Source organism: Tasmannia lanceolata, unplaced genomic scaffold (assembly GCF_043159265.1).
Source record: "Tasmannia lanceolata isolate RefF3 unplaced genomic scaffold, GAP_Taslan_0.1 ptg000003l, whole genome shotgun sequence".
NCBI lineage: Eukaryota > Viridiplantae > Streptophyta > Magnoliopsida > Canellales > Winteraceae > Tasmannia > Tasmannia lanceolata.
In genome coordinates, this window is record NW_027518680.1 from 30,787,448 (window position 1) to 30,800,460 (window position 13,013).

A 13,013-nucleotide genomic window follows, 5' to 3' on the forward strand; every position below is an offset into this window, starting at 1 on the left:
GAACTGAAACGCACGTTTAGTGCGTCGCCTCCTACGTTTCGGTTCGGATCTTTTTATTTTCTTCCGGATGGTGAATTCAAATACGTCCGGTCTTTATTATGGCGGGGTGATAGTGTCGTTTGATTCGATAAACGGAATTCGTTCTGACATTTCATTTGCGGTCAAATTATAGCGGGGGTTTGTTCAGATTCAGTGACGTACAGGCTATAGCGGATGAGTGTACTAGTGGATGCGAGTCATGAATCCGGTCGGAAGGTGTTTACTGGCCGTGAGCTACCCTTGGTGCACAAATATCGTTCCGACGATAACTTTTGATCCGCCCGTCAGATCGTGGCGATTCTTATATTGATTCGGGGGTACTCGGGAAGATTCTTCTCGCGATGACAGCCTTGGCGGTCATCCGGCTTCCCGACATGCCGGATCGTCCATCCGGTGTCATCTAGCAGGATTTTTTCGCACTTTCATTTAAACGGACTTCGTACGACAGTGCGAGTGGAAACTCTTTATTACTTTGACAATGGAGAGGCATGCTGGGTGCGATCATACCAGCACAAATGCACTGGATCCCATCAGAACTCCGAAGTTAAGCGTGCTTGGGCGAGAGTAGTACTAGGATGGGTGACCTCCTGGGAAGTCCTCGTGTTGCACCCCTGTCACTTTTTTCGGCTATCTACCACTTTTTTCGAACAATCTTTCGGTTCTGGAACATCGATGCGAACTGAAACGCACGTTTAGTGCGTCGCCTCCTACGTTTCGGTTCGGATCTTTTTATTTTCTTCCGGATGGTGAATTCAAAGACGTCCGGTCTTTATTATGGCGGGGTGATAGTGTCGTTTGATTCGATAAACGGAATTCGTTCTGACATTTCATTTGCGGTCAAATTATAGCGGGGGTTTGTTTAGATTCAGTGACGTACAGGCTATAGCGGATGAGTGTACTAGTGGATGCGAGTCATGAATCCGGTCGGAAGGTGTTTACTAGCCGTGAGCTACCCTTGGTGCACAAATATCGTTCCGACGATAACTTTTGATCCGCCCGTCAGATCGTAGCGATTCTTATATTGATTCGGGGGTACTCGGGAAGATTCATCGCGCGATGACAGCCCTGGCGGTCATCCGGCTTCCCGACATGCTCGGATCGTCCATCCGGTGTCATCTAGCAGGATTTTTTCGCACTTTCATTTAAACGGACTTCGTACGACAATGCGAGTGGAAACTCTTTATTACTTTGACAATGGAGAGGCATGCTGGGTGCGATCATACCAGCACAAATGCACTGGCTCCCATCAGAACTCCGAAGTTAAGCGTGCTTGGGCGAGAGTAGTACTAGGATGGGTGACCTCCTGGGAAGTCCTCGTGTTGCACCCCTGTCACTTTTTTCGGCTATCTACCACTTTTTTCGAACAATCTTTCGGTTCTGGAACATCGATGCGAACTGAAACGCACGTTTAGTGCGTCGCCTCCTACGTTTCGGTTCGGATCTTTTTATTTTCTTCCGGATGGTGAATTCAAACACGTCCGGTCTTTATTATGGCGGGGTGATAGTGTCGTTTGATTCGATAAACGGAATTCGTTCTGACATTTCATTTGCGGTCAAATTATAGCGGGGGTTTGTTTAGATTCAGTGACGTACAGGCTATAGCGGATGACTGTACTAGTGGATGCGAGTCATGAATCCGGTCGGAAGGTGTTTACTGGCCGTGAGCTACCCTTGGTGCACAAATATCGTTCCGACGATAACTTTTGATCCGCCCGTCAGATCGTGGCGATTCTTATATTGATTCGGGGGTACTCGGGAAGATCCATCGCGCGATGACAGCCCTGGCGGTCATCCGGCTTCCCGAAATGCTCGGATCATCCATCCGGTGTCATCTAGCAGGATTTTTTCGCACTTTCATTTAAACGGACTTCGTACGACAGTGCGAGTGGAAACTCTTTATTACTTTGACAATGGAGAGGCATGCTGGGTGCGATCATACCAGCACAAATGCACTGGATCCCATCAGAACTCCGAAGTTAAGCGTGCTTGGGCGAGAGTAGTACTAGGATGGGTGACCTCCTGGGAAGTCCTCGTGTTGCACCCCTGTCACTTTTTTCGGCTATCTACCACTTTTTTTCGAACAATCTTTCGGTTCTGGAACATCGATGCGAACTGAAACGCACGTTTAGTGCGTCGCCTCCTACGTTTCGGTTCGGATCTTTTTATTTTCTTCCGGATGGTGAATTCAAATACGTCCGGTCTTTATTATGGCGGGGTGATAGTGTCGTTTGATTCGATAAACGGAATTCGTTCTGACATTTCATTTGCGGTCAAATTATAGCGGGGGTTTGTTCAGATTCAGTGACGTACAGGCTATAGCGGATGAGTGTACTAGTGGATGCGAGTCATGAATCCGGTCGGAAGGTGTTTACTGGCCGTGAGCTACCCTTGGTGCACAAATATCGTTCCGACGATAACTTTTGATCCGCCCGTCAGATCGTGGCGATTCTTATATTGATTCGGGGGTACTCGGGAAGATTCATCGCGCGATGACAGCCCTGGCGGTAATTCGCCTTTCCGACATGCTCGGATCGTCCATCCGGTGTCATCTAGCAGGATTTTTTCGCACTTTCATTTAAACGGACTTCGTACGACAATGCGAGTGGAAACTCTTTATTACTTTGACAATGGAGAGGCATGCTGGGTGCGATCATACCAGCACAAATGCACTGGATCCCATCAGAACTCCGAAGTTAAGCGTGCTTGGGCGAGAGTAGTACTAGGATGGGTGACCTCCTGGGAAGTCCTCGTGTTGCACCCCTGTCACTTTTTTCGGCTATCTACCACTTTTTTCGAACAATCTTTCGGTTCTGGAACATCGATGCGAACTGAAACGCACGTTTAGTGCGACGCCTCCTACGTTTCGGTTCCGATCTTTTTATTTTCTTCCGGATGGTGAATTAAAATACGTCCGGTCTTTATTATGGCGGGGTGATAGTGTCGTTTGATTCGATAAACGGAATTCGTTCTGACATTTCATTTGCGGTCAAATTATAGCGGGGGTTTGTTTAGATTCAGTGACGTACAGGCAATAGCGGATGAGTGTACTAGTGGATGCGAGTCATGAATCCGGTCGGAAGGTGTTTACTGGCCGTGAGCTACCCTTGGTGCACAAATATCGTTCCGACGATAACTTTTGATCCGCCCGTCAGATCGTGGCGATTCTTATATTGATTCGGGGGTACTCGGGAAGATTCTTCGCGCGATGACAGCCCTGGCGGTCATCCGGCTTCCCGACATGCTCGGATCGTCCATCCGGTGTCATCTAGCAGGATTTTTTCGCACTTTCATTTAAACGGACTTCGTACGACAGTGCGAGTGGAAACTCTTTATTACTTTGACAATGGAGAGGCATGCTGGGTGCGATCATACCAGCACAAATGCACTGGATCCCATCAGAACTCCGAAGTTAAGCGTGCTTGGGCGAGAGTAGTACTAGGATGGGTGACCTCCTGGGAAGTCCTCGTGTTGCACCCCTGTCACTTTTTTCGGCTATCTACCACTTTTTTTCGAACAATCTTTCGGTTCTGGAACATCGATGCGAACTGAAACGCACGTTTAGTGCGTCGCCTCCTACGTTTCGGTTCGGATCTTTTTATTTTCTTTCGGATGGTGAATTCAAATACGTCCGGTCTTTATTATGGCGGGGTGATAGTGTCGTTTGATTCGATAAACGGAATTCGTTCTGACATTTCATTTGCGGTCAAATTATAGCGGGGGTTTGTTCAGATTCAGTGACGTACAGGCTATAGCGGATGAGTGTACTAGTGGATGCGAGTCATGAATCCGGTCGGAAGGTGTTTACTGGCCGTGAGCTACCCTTGGTGCACAAATATCGTTCCGACGATAACTTTTGATCCGCCCGTCAGATCGTAGCGATTCTTATATTGATTCGGGGGTACTCGGGAAGATTCATCGCGCGATGACAGCCCTGGCGGTCATCCGGCTTCCCGACATGCTCGGATCGTCCATCCGGTGTCATCTAGCAGGATTTTTTCGCACTTTCATTTAAACGGACTTCGTACGACAATGCGAGTGGAAACTCTTTATTACTTTGACAATGGAGAGGCATGCTGGGTGCGATCATACCAGCACAAATGCACTGGCTCCCATCAGAACTCCGAAGTTAAGCGTGCTTGGGCGAGAGTAGTACTAGGATGGGTGACCTCCTGGGAAGTCCTCGTGTTGCACCCCTGTCACTTTTTTCGGCTATCTACCACTTTTTTCGAACAATCTTTCGGTTCTGGAACATCGATGCGAACTGAAACGCACGTTTAGTGCGTCGCCTCCTACGTTTCGGTTCGGATCTTTTTATTTTCTTCCGGATGGTGAATTCAAACACGTCCGGTCTTTATTATGGCGGGGTGATAGTGTCGTTTGATTCGATAAACGGAATTCGTTCTGACATTTCATTTGCGGTCAAATTATAGCGGGGGTTTGTTTAGATTCAGTGACGTACAGGCTATAGCGGATGAGTGTACTAGTGGATGCGAGTCATGAATCCGGTCGGAAGGTGTTTACTGGCCGTGAGCTACCCTTGGTGCACAAATATCGTTCCGACGATAACTTTTGATCCGCCCGTCAGATCGTGGCGATTCTTATATTGATTCGGGGGTACTCGGGAAGATCCATCGCGCGATGACAGCCCTGGCGGTCATCCGGCTTCCCGAAATGCTCGGATCGTCCATCCGGTGTCATCTAGCAGGATTTTTTCGCACTTTCATTTAAACGGACTTCGTACGACAGTGCGAGTGGAAACTCTTTATTACTTTGACAATGGAGAGGCATGCTGGGTGCGATCATACCAGCACAAATGCACTGGATCCCATCAGAACTCCGAAGTTAAGCGTGCTTGGGCGAGAGTAGTACTAGGATGGGTGACCTCCTGGGAAGTCCTCGTGTTGCACCCCTGTCACTTTTTTCGGCTATCTACCACTTTTTTTCGAACAATCTTTCGGTTCTGGAACATCGATGCGAACTGAAACGCACGTTTAGTGCGTCGCCTCCTACGTTTCGGTTCGGATCTTTTTATTTTCTTCCGGATGGTGAATTCAAATACGTCCGGTCTTTATTATGGCGGGGTGATAGTGTCGTTTGATTCGATAAACGGAATTCGTTCTGACATTTCATTTGCGGTCAAATTATAGCGGGGGTTTGTTCAGATTCAGTGACGTACAGGCTATAGCGGATGAGTGTACTAGTGGATGCGAGTCATGAATCCGGTCGGAAGGTGTTTACTGGCCGTGAGCTACCCTTGGTGCACAAATATCGTTCCGACGATAACTTTTGATCCGCCCGTCAGATCGTGGCGATTCTTATATTGATTCGGGGGTACTCGGGAAGATTGATCGCGCGATGACAGCCCTGGCGGTAATTCGCCTTTCCGACATGCTCGGATCGTCCATCCGGTGTCATCTAGCAGGATTTTTTCGCACTTTCATTTAAACGGACTTCGTACGACAATGCGAGTGGAAACTCTTTATTACTTTGACAATGGAGAGGCATGCTGGGTGCGATCATACCAGCACAAATGCACTGGATCCCATCAGAACTCCGAAGTTAAGCGTGCTTGGGCGAGAGTAGTACTAGGATGGGTGACCTCCTGGGAAGTCCTCGTGTTGCACCCCTGTCACTTTTTTCGGCTATCTACCACTTTTTTCGAACAATCTTTCGGTTCTGGAACATCGATGCGAACTGAAACGCACGTTTAGTGCGACGCCTCCTACGTTTCGGTTCCGATCTTTTTATTTTCTTCCGGATGGTGAATTAAAATACGTCCGGTCTTTATTATGGCGGGGTGATAGTGTCGTTTGATTCGATAAACGGAATTCGTTCTGACATTTCATTTGCGGTCAAATTATAGCGGGGGTTTGTTTAGATTCAGTGACGTACAGGCAATAGCGGATGAGTGTACTAGTGGATGCGAGTCATGAATCCGGTCGGAAGGTGTTTACTGGCCGTGAGCTACCCTTGGTGCACAAATATCGTTCCGACGATAACTTTTGATCCGCCCGTCAGATCGTGGCGATTCTTATATTGATTCGGGGGTACTCGGGAAGATTCTTCGCGCGATGACAGCCCTGGCGGTCATCCGGCTTCCCGTCATGCTCGGATCGTCCATCCGGTGTCATCTAGCAGGATTTTTTCGCACTTTCATTTAAACGGACTTCGTACGACAGTGCGAGTGGAAACTCTTTATTACTTTGACAATGGAGAGGCATGCTGGGTGCGATCATACCAGCACAAATGCACTGGATCCCATCAGAACTCCGAAGTTAAGCGTGCTTGGGCGAGAGTAGTACTAGGATGGGTGACCTCCTGGGAAGTCCTCGTGTTGCACCCCTGTCACTTTTTTCGGCTATCTACCACTTTTTTCGAACAATCTTTCGGTTCTGGAACATCGATGCGAACTGAAACGCACGTTTAGTGCGTCGCCTCCTACGTTTCGGTTCGGATCTTTTTATTTTCTTCCGGATGGTGAATTCAAAGACGTCCGGTCTTTATTATGGCGGGGTGATAGTGTCGTTTGATTCGATAAACGGAATTCGTTCTGACATTTCATTTGCGGTCAAATTATAGCGGGGGTTTGTTTAGATTCAGTGACGTACAGGCTATAGCGGATGAGTGTACTAGTGGATGCGAGTCATGAATCCGGTCGGAAGGTGTTTACTGGCCGTGAGCTACCCTTGGTGCACAAATATCGTTCCGACGATAACTTTTGATCCGCCCGTCAGATCGTAGCGATTCTTATATTGATTCGGGGGTACTCGGGAAGATTAATCGCGCGATGACAGCCCTGGCGGTCATCCGGATTCCCGACATGCTCGGATCGTCCATCCGGTGTCATATAGCAGGATTTTTTCGCACTTTCATTTAAACGGACTTCGTACGACAATGCGAGTGGAAACTCTTTATTACTTTGACAATGGAAAGGCATGCTGGGTGCGATCATACCAGCACAAATGCACTGGATCCCATCAGAACTCCGAAGTTAAGCGTGCTTGGGCGAGAGTAGTACTAGGATGGGTGACCTCCTGGGAAGTCCTCGTGTTGCACCCCTGTCACTTTTTTCGGCTATCTACCACTTTTTTCGAACAATCTTTCGGTTCTGGAACATCGATGCGAACTGAAACGCACGTTTAGTGCGACGCCTCCTACGTTTCGGTTCGGATCTTTTTATTTTCTTCCGGATGGTGAATTCAAATACGTCCGGTCTTTATTATGGCGGGGTGATAGTGTCGTTTGATTCGATAAACGGAATTCGTTCTGACATTTCATTTGCAGTCAAATTATAGCGGGGGTTTGTTTAGATTCAGTGACGTACAGGCTATAGCGGATGAGTGTACTAGTGGATGCGAGTCATGAATCCGGTCGGAAGGTGTTTACTGGCCGTGAGCTACCCTTGGTGCACAAATATCGTTCCGACGATAACTTTTGATCCGCCCGTCAGATCGTAGCGATTCTTATATTTATTCGGGGGTACTCGGGAAGATTAATCGCGCGATGACAGCCCTGGCGGTCATCCGGCTTCCCGACATGCTCGGATCGTCCATCCGGTGTCATCTGGCAGGATTTTTTCGCACTTTCATTTAAACGGACTTCGTACGACAATGCGAGTGGAAACTCTTTAGTACTTTGACAATGGAGAGGCATGCTGGGTGCGATCATACCAGCACAAATGCACTGGATCCCATCAGAACTCCGAAGTTAAGCGTGCTTGGGCGAGAGTAGTACTAGGATGGGTGACCTCCTGGGAAGTCCTCGTGTTGCACCCCTGTCACTTTTTTCGGCTATCTACCACTTTTTTCGAACAATCTTTCGGTTCTGGAACATCGATGCGAAATGAAACGCACGTTTAGTGCGTCGCCTCCTACGTTTCGGTTCGGATCGTTTTATTTTCTTCCGGATGGTGAATTCAAAGACGTCCGGTCTTTATTATGGCGGGGTGATAGTGTCGTTTGATTCGATAAACGGAATTCGTTCTGACATTTCATTTGCGGTCAAATTATAGCGGGGGTTTGTTTAGATTCAGTGACGTACAGGCTATAGCGGATGAGTGTACTAGTGGATGCGAGTCATGAATCCGGTCGGAAGGTGTTTACTGGCCGTGAGCTACCCTTGGTGCACAAATATCGCTCCGACGATAACTTTTGATCCGCCTGTCAGATCGTAGCGATTCTTATATTGATTCGGGGGTACTCGGGAAGATTAATCGCGCGATGACAGCCTTGGCGGTCATCCGGCTTCCCGACATGCTCGGATCGTCCATCCGGTGTCATCTAGCAGGATTTTTTCGCACTTTCATTTAAACGGACTTCGTACGACAATGCGAGTGGAAACTCTTTAGTACTTTGACAATGGACAGGCATGCTGGGTGCGATCATACCAGCACAAATGCACTGGATCCCATCAGAACTCCGAAGTTAAGCGTGGTTGGGCGAGAGTAGTACTAGGATGGGTGACCTCCTGGGAAGTCCTCGTGTTGCACCCCTGTCACTTTTTTCGGCTATCTACCACTTTTTTCGAACAATCTTTCGGTTCTGGAACATCGATGCGAACTGAAACGCACGTTTAGTGCGACGCCTCCTACGTTTCGGTTCGGATCTTTTTATTTTCTTCCGGATGGTGAATTCAAATACGTCCGGTCTTTATTATGGCGGGGTGATAGTGTCGTTTGATTCGATAAACGGAATTCGTTCTGACATTTCATTTGCAGTCAAATTATAGCGGGGGTTTGTTTAGATTCAGTGACGTACAGGCTATAGCGGATGAGTGTACTAGTGGATGCGAGTCATGAATCCGGTCGGAAGGTGTTTACTGGCCGTGAGCTACCCTTGGTGCACAAATATCGTTCCGACGATAACTTTTGATCCGCCCGTCAGATCGTGGCGATTCTTATATTGATTCGGGGGTACTCGGGAAGATTCATCGCGCGATGACAGCCCTGGCTGTAATTCGCCTTTCCGACATGCTCGGATCGTCCATCCGGTGTCATCTAGCAGGATTTTGTCGCACTTTCATTTAAACGGACTTCGTACGACAATGCGAGTGGAAACTCTTTATTACTTTGACAATGGAGAGGCATGCTGGGTGCGATCATACCAGCACAAATGCACTGGATCCCATCAGAACTCCGAAGTTAAGCGTGCTTGGGCGAGAGTAGTACTAGGATGGGTGACCTCCTGGGAAGTCCTCGTGTTGCACCCCTGTCACTTTTTTCGGCTATCTACCACTTTTTTCGAACAATCTTTCGGTTCTGGAACATCGATGCGAACTGAAACGCACGTTTAGTGCGACGCCTCCTACGTTTCGGTTCCGATCTTTTTATTTTCTTCCGGATGGTGAATTCAAATACGTCCGGTCTTTATTATGGCGGGGTGATAGTGTCGTTTGATTCGATAAACGGAATTCGTTCTGACATTTCATTTGCAGTCAAATTATAGCGGGGGTTTGTTTAGATTCAGTGACGTACAGGCTATAGCGGATGAGTGTACTAGTGGATGCGAGTCATGAATCCGGTCGGAAGGTGTTTACTGGCCGTGAGCTACCCTTGGTGCACAAATATCGTTCCGACGATAACTTTTGATCCGCCCGTCAGATCGTGGCGATTCTTATATTGATTCGAGGGTACTCGGGAAGATTCATCGCGCGATGACAGCCCTAGCGGTCATCCGGCTTCCCGACATGCTCGGATCGTCCATCCGATGTCATCTAGCAGGATTTTTTCGCACTTTTATTTAAACGGACTTCGTACGACAATCCGAGTGGAAACTCTTTATTACTTTGACAATGGAGAGGCATGCTGGGTGCGATCATACCAGCACAAATGCACTGGATCCCATCAGAACTCCGAAGTTAAGCGTGCTTGGGCGAGAGTAGTACTAGGATGGGTGACCTCCTGGGAAGTCCTCGTGTTGCACCCCTGTCACTTTTTTCGGCTATCTACCACTTTTTTCGAACAATCTTTCGGTTCTGGAACATCGATGCGAACTGAAACGCACGTTTAGTGCGTCGCCTCCTACGTTTCGGTTCGGATCTTTTTATTTTCTTCCGGATGGTGAATTCAAAGACGTCCGGTCTTTATTATGGCGGGGTGATAGTGTCGTTTGATTCGATAAACGGAATTCGTTCTGACATTTCATTTGCGGTCAAATTATAGCGGGGGTTTGTTTAGATTCAGTGACGTACAGGCTATAGCGGATGAGTGTACTAGTGGATGCGAGTCATGAATCCGGTCGGAAGGTGTTTACTAGCCGTGAGCTACCCTTGGTGCACAAATATCGTTCCGACGATAACTTTTGATCCGCCCGTCAGATCGTAGCGATTCTTATATTGATTCGGGGGTACTCGGGAAGATTCATCGCGCGATGACAGCCCTGGCGGTCATCCGGCTTCCCGACATGCTCGGATCGTCCATCCGGTGTCATCTAGCAGGATTTTTTCGCACTTTCATTTAAACGGACTTCGTACGACAATGCGAGTGGAAACTCTTTATTACTTTGACAATGGAGAGGCATGCTGGGTGCGATCATACCAGCACAAATGCACTGGCTCCCATCAGAACTCCGAAGTTAAGCGTGCTTGGGCGAGAGTAGTACTAGGATGGGTGACCTCCTGGGAAGTCCTCGTGTTGCACCCCTGTCACTTTTTTCGGCTATCTACCACTTTTTTCGAACAATCTTTCGGTTCTGGAACATCGATGCGAACTGAAACGCACGTTTAGTGCGTCGCCTCCTACGTTTCGGTTCGGATCTTTTTATTTTCTTCCGGATGGTGAATTCAAACACGTCCGGTCTTTATTATGGCGGGGTGATAGTGTCGTTTGATTCGATAAACGGAATTCGTTCTGACATTTCATTTGCGGTCAAATTATAGCGGGGGTTTGTTTAGATTCAGTGACGTACAGGCTATAGCGGATGACTGTACTAGTGGATGCGAGTCATGAATCCGGTCGGAAGGTGTTTACTGGCCGTGAGCTACCCTTGGTGCACAAATATCGTTCCGACGATAACTTTTGATCCGCCCGTCAGATCGTGGCGATTCTTATATTGATTCGGGGGTACTCGGGAAGATCCATCGCGCGATGACAGCCCTGGCGGTCATCCGGCTTCCCGAAATGCTCGGATCATCCATCCGGTGTCATCTAGCAGGATTTTTTCGCACTTTCATTTAAACGGACTTCGTACGACAGTGCGAGTGGAAACTCTTTATTACTTTGACAATGGAGAGGCATGCTGGGTGCGATCATACCAGCACAAATGCACTGGATCCCATCAGAACTCCGAAGTTAAGCGTGCTTGGGCGAGAGTAGTACTAGGATGGGTGACCTCCTGGGAAGTCCTCGTGTTGCACCCCTGTCACTTTTTTCGGCTATCTACCACTTTTTTCGAACAATCTTTCGGTTCTGGAACATCGATGCGAACTGAAACGCACGTTTAGTGCGACGCCTCCTACGTTTCGGTTCCGATCTTTTTATTTTCTTCCGGATGGTGAATTCAAATACGTCCGGTCTTTATTATGGCGGGGTGATAGTGTCGTTTGATTCGATAAACGGAATTCGTTCTGACATTTCATTTGCGGTCAAATTATAGCGGGGGTTTGTTTAGATTCAGTGACGTACAGGCAATAGCGGATGAGTGTACTAGTGGATGCGAGTCATGAATCCGGTCGGAAGGTGTTTACTGGCCGTGAGCTACCCTCGGTGCACAAATATCGTTCCGACGATAACTTTTGATCCGCCCGTCAGATCGTGGCGATTCTTATATTGATTCGGGGGTACTCGGGAAGATTCTTCGCGCGATGACAGCCCTGGCGGTCATCCGGCTTCCCGTCATGCTCGGATCGTCCATCCGGTGTCATCTAGCAGGATTTTTTCGCACTTTCATTTAAACGGACTTCGTACGACAGTGCGAGTGGAAACTCTTTATTACTTTGACAATGGAGAGGCATGCTGGGTGTGATCATACCAGCACAAATGCACTGGATCCCATCAGAACTCCGAAGTTAAGCGTGCTTGGGCGAGAGTAGTACTAGGATGGGTGACCTCCTGGGAAGTCCTCGTGTTGCACCCCTGTCACTTTTTTCGGCTATCTACCACTTTTTTCGAACAATCTTTCGGTTCTGGAACATCGATGCGAACTGAAACGCACGTTTAGTGCGTCGCCTCCTACGTTTCGGTTCGGATCTTTTTATTTTCTTCCGGATGGTGAATTCAAAGACGTCCGGTCTTTATTATGGCGGGGTGATAGTGTCGTTTGATTCGATAAACGGAATTCGTTCTGACATTTCATTTGCGGTCAAATTATAGCGGGGGTTTGTTTAGATTCAGTGACGTACAGGCTATAGCGGATGAGTGTACTAGTGGATGCGAGTCATGAATCCGGTCGGAAGGTGTTTACTGGCCGTGAGCTACCCTTGGTGCACAAATATCGTTCCGACGATAACTTTTGATCCGCCCGTCAGATCGTAGCGATTCTTATATTGATTCGGGGGTACTCGGGAAGATTAATCGCGCGATGACAGCCCTGGCGGTCATCCGGCTTCCCGACATGCTCGGATCGTCCATCCGGTGTCATCTAGCAGGATTTTTTCGCACTTTCATTTAAACGGACTTCGTACGACAATGCGAGTGGAAACTCTTTATTACTTTGACAATGGAAAGGCATGCTGGGTGCGATCATACCAGCACAAATGCACTGGATCCCATCAGAACTCCGAAGTTAAGCGTGCTTGGGCGAGAGTAGTACTAGGATGGGTGACCTCCTGGGAAGTCCTCGTGTTGCACCCCTGTCACTTTTTTCGGCTATCTACCACTTTTTTCGAACAATCTTTCGGTTCTGGAACATCGATGCGAACTGAAACGCACGTTTAGTGCGACGCCTCCTACGTTTCGGTTCGGATCTTTTTATTTTCTTCCGGATGGTGAATTCAAATACGTCCGGTCTTTATTATGGCGGGGTGATAGTGTCGTTTGA

The 13,013-nt window shown here is 48.2% G+C and overlaps 18 non-coding genes across 18 annotated transcripts; all 18 read left to right on the top strand.

The window, feature by feature from the left end:
* Window positions 1–532: 532 nt before the first annotated feature.
* On the top strand, window positions 533–651 carry LOC143871807 (5S ribosomal RNA). The gene has a single exon (XR_013246562.1). It is a non-coding gene; the product is annotated as a 5S ribosomal RNA (ribosomal RNA).
* A 597-nt stretch (window positions 652–1,248) lies between these two features.
* On the top strand, window positions 1,249–1,367 carry LOC143874261 (5S ribosomal RNA). Its single transcript, XR_013248947.1, has one exon. It is a non-coding gene; the product is annotated as a 5S ribosomal RNA (ribosomal RNA).
* Window positions 1,368–1,964: 597 nt separating this feature from the next.
* Window positions 1,965–2,083, top strand: LOC143871808 (5S ribosomal RNA). Its single transcript, XR_013246563.1, has one exon. It is a non-coding gene; the product is annotated as a 5S ribosomal RNA (ribosomal RNA).
* A 598-nt stretch (window positions 2,084–2,681) lies between these two features.
* Window positions 2,682–2,800, top strand: LOC143871809 (5S ribosomal RNA). The gene has a single exon (XR_013246564.1). It is a non-coding gene; the product is annotated as a 5S ribosomal RNA (ribosomal RNA).
* A 597-nt stretch (window positions 2,801–3,397) lies between these two features.
* On the top strand, window positions 3,398–3,516 carry LOC143871810 (5S ribosomal RNA). Its single transcript, XR_013246565.1, has one exon. It is a non-coding gene; the product is annotated as a 5S ribosomal RNA (ribosomal RNA).
* Window positions 3,517–4,114: 598 nt separating this feature from the next.
* LOC143874262 (5S ribosomal RNA) lies at window positions 4,115–4,233 on the top strand. The gene has a single exon (XR_013248948.1). It is a non-coding gene; the product is annotated as a 5S ribosomal RNA (ribosomal RNA).
* A 597-nt stretch (window positions 4,234–4,830) lies between these two features.
* LOC143871811 (5S ribosomal RNA) lies at window positions 4,831–4,949 on the top strand. The gene has a single exon (XR_013246566.1). It is a non-coding gene; the product is annotated as a 5S ribosomal RNA (ribosomal RNA).
* Window positions 4,950–5,547: 598 nt separating this feature from the next.
* On the top strand, window positions 5,548–5,666 carry LOC143871812 (5S ribosomal RNA). The gene has a single exon (XR_013246567.1). It is a non-coding gene; the product is annotated as a 5S ribosomal RNA (ribosomal RNA).
* Window positions 5,667–6,263: 597 nt separating this feature from the next.
* LOC143871813 (5S ribosomal RNA) lies at window positions 6,264–6,382 on the top strand. The gene has a single exon (XR_013246568.1). It is a non-coding gene; the product is annotated as a 5S ribosomal RNA (ribosomal RNA).
* Window positions 6,383–6,979: 597 nt separating this feature from the next.
* Window positions 6,980–7,098, top strand: LOC143871814 (5S ribosomal RNA). Its single transcript, XR_013246569.1, has one exon. It is a non-coding gene; the product is annotated as a 5S ribosomal RNA (ribosomal RNA).
* A 597-nt stretch (window positions 7,099–7,695) lies between these two features.
* LOC143871815 (5S ribosomal RNA) lies at window positions 7,696–7,814 on the top strand. Its single transcript, XR_013246570.1, has one exon. It is a non-coding gene; the product is annotated as a 5S ribosomal RNA (ribosomal RNA).
* Window positions 7,815–8,411: 597 nt separating this feature from the next.
* On the top strand, window positions 8,412–8,530 carry LOC143874398 (5S ribosomal RNA). The gene has a single exon (XR_013249079.1). It is a non-coding gene; the product is annotated as a 5S ribosomal RNA (ribosomal RNA).
* A 597-nt stretch (window positions 8,531–9,127) lies between these two features.
* LOC143871818 (5S ribosomal RNA) lies at window positions 9,128–9,246 on the top strand. The gene has a single exon (XR_013246572.1). It is a non-coding gene; the product is annotated as a 5S ribosomal RNA (ribosomal RNA).
* Window positions 9,247–9,843: 597 nt separating this feature from the next.
* On the top strand, window positions 9,844–9,962 carry LOC143871819 (5S ribosomal RNA). The gene has a single exon (XR_013246573.1). It is a non-coding gene; the product is annotated as a 5S ribosomal RNA (ribosomal RNA).
* Window positions 9,963–10,559: 597 nt separating this feature from the next.
* LOC143874263 (5S ribosomal RNA) lies at window positions 10,560–10,678 on the top strand. Its single transcript, XR_013248949.1, has one exon. It is a non-coding gene; the product is annotated as a 5S ribosomal RNA (ribosomal RNA).
* A 597-nt stretch (window positions 10,679–11,275) lies between these two features.
* On the top strand, window positions 11,276–11,394 carry LOC143871820 (5S ribosomal RNA). The gene has a single exon (XR_013246574.1). It is a non-coding gene; the product is annotated as a 5S ribosomal RNA (ribosomal RNA).
* A 597-nt stretch (window positions 11,395–11,991) lies between these two features.
* On the top strand, window positions 11,992–12,110 carry LOC143873120 (5S ribosomal RNA). The gene has a single exon (XR_013247841.1). It is a non-coding gene; the product is annotated as a 5S ribosomal RNA (ribosomal RNA).
* A 597-nt stretch (window positions 12,111–12,707) lies between these two features.
* Window positions 12,708–12,826, top strand: LOC143871821 (5S ribosomal RNA). The gene has a single exon (XR_013246575.1). It is a non-coding gene; the product is annotated as a 5S ribosomal RNA (ribosomal RNA).
* Window positions 12,827–13,013: the final 187 nt, after the last annotated feature.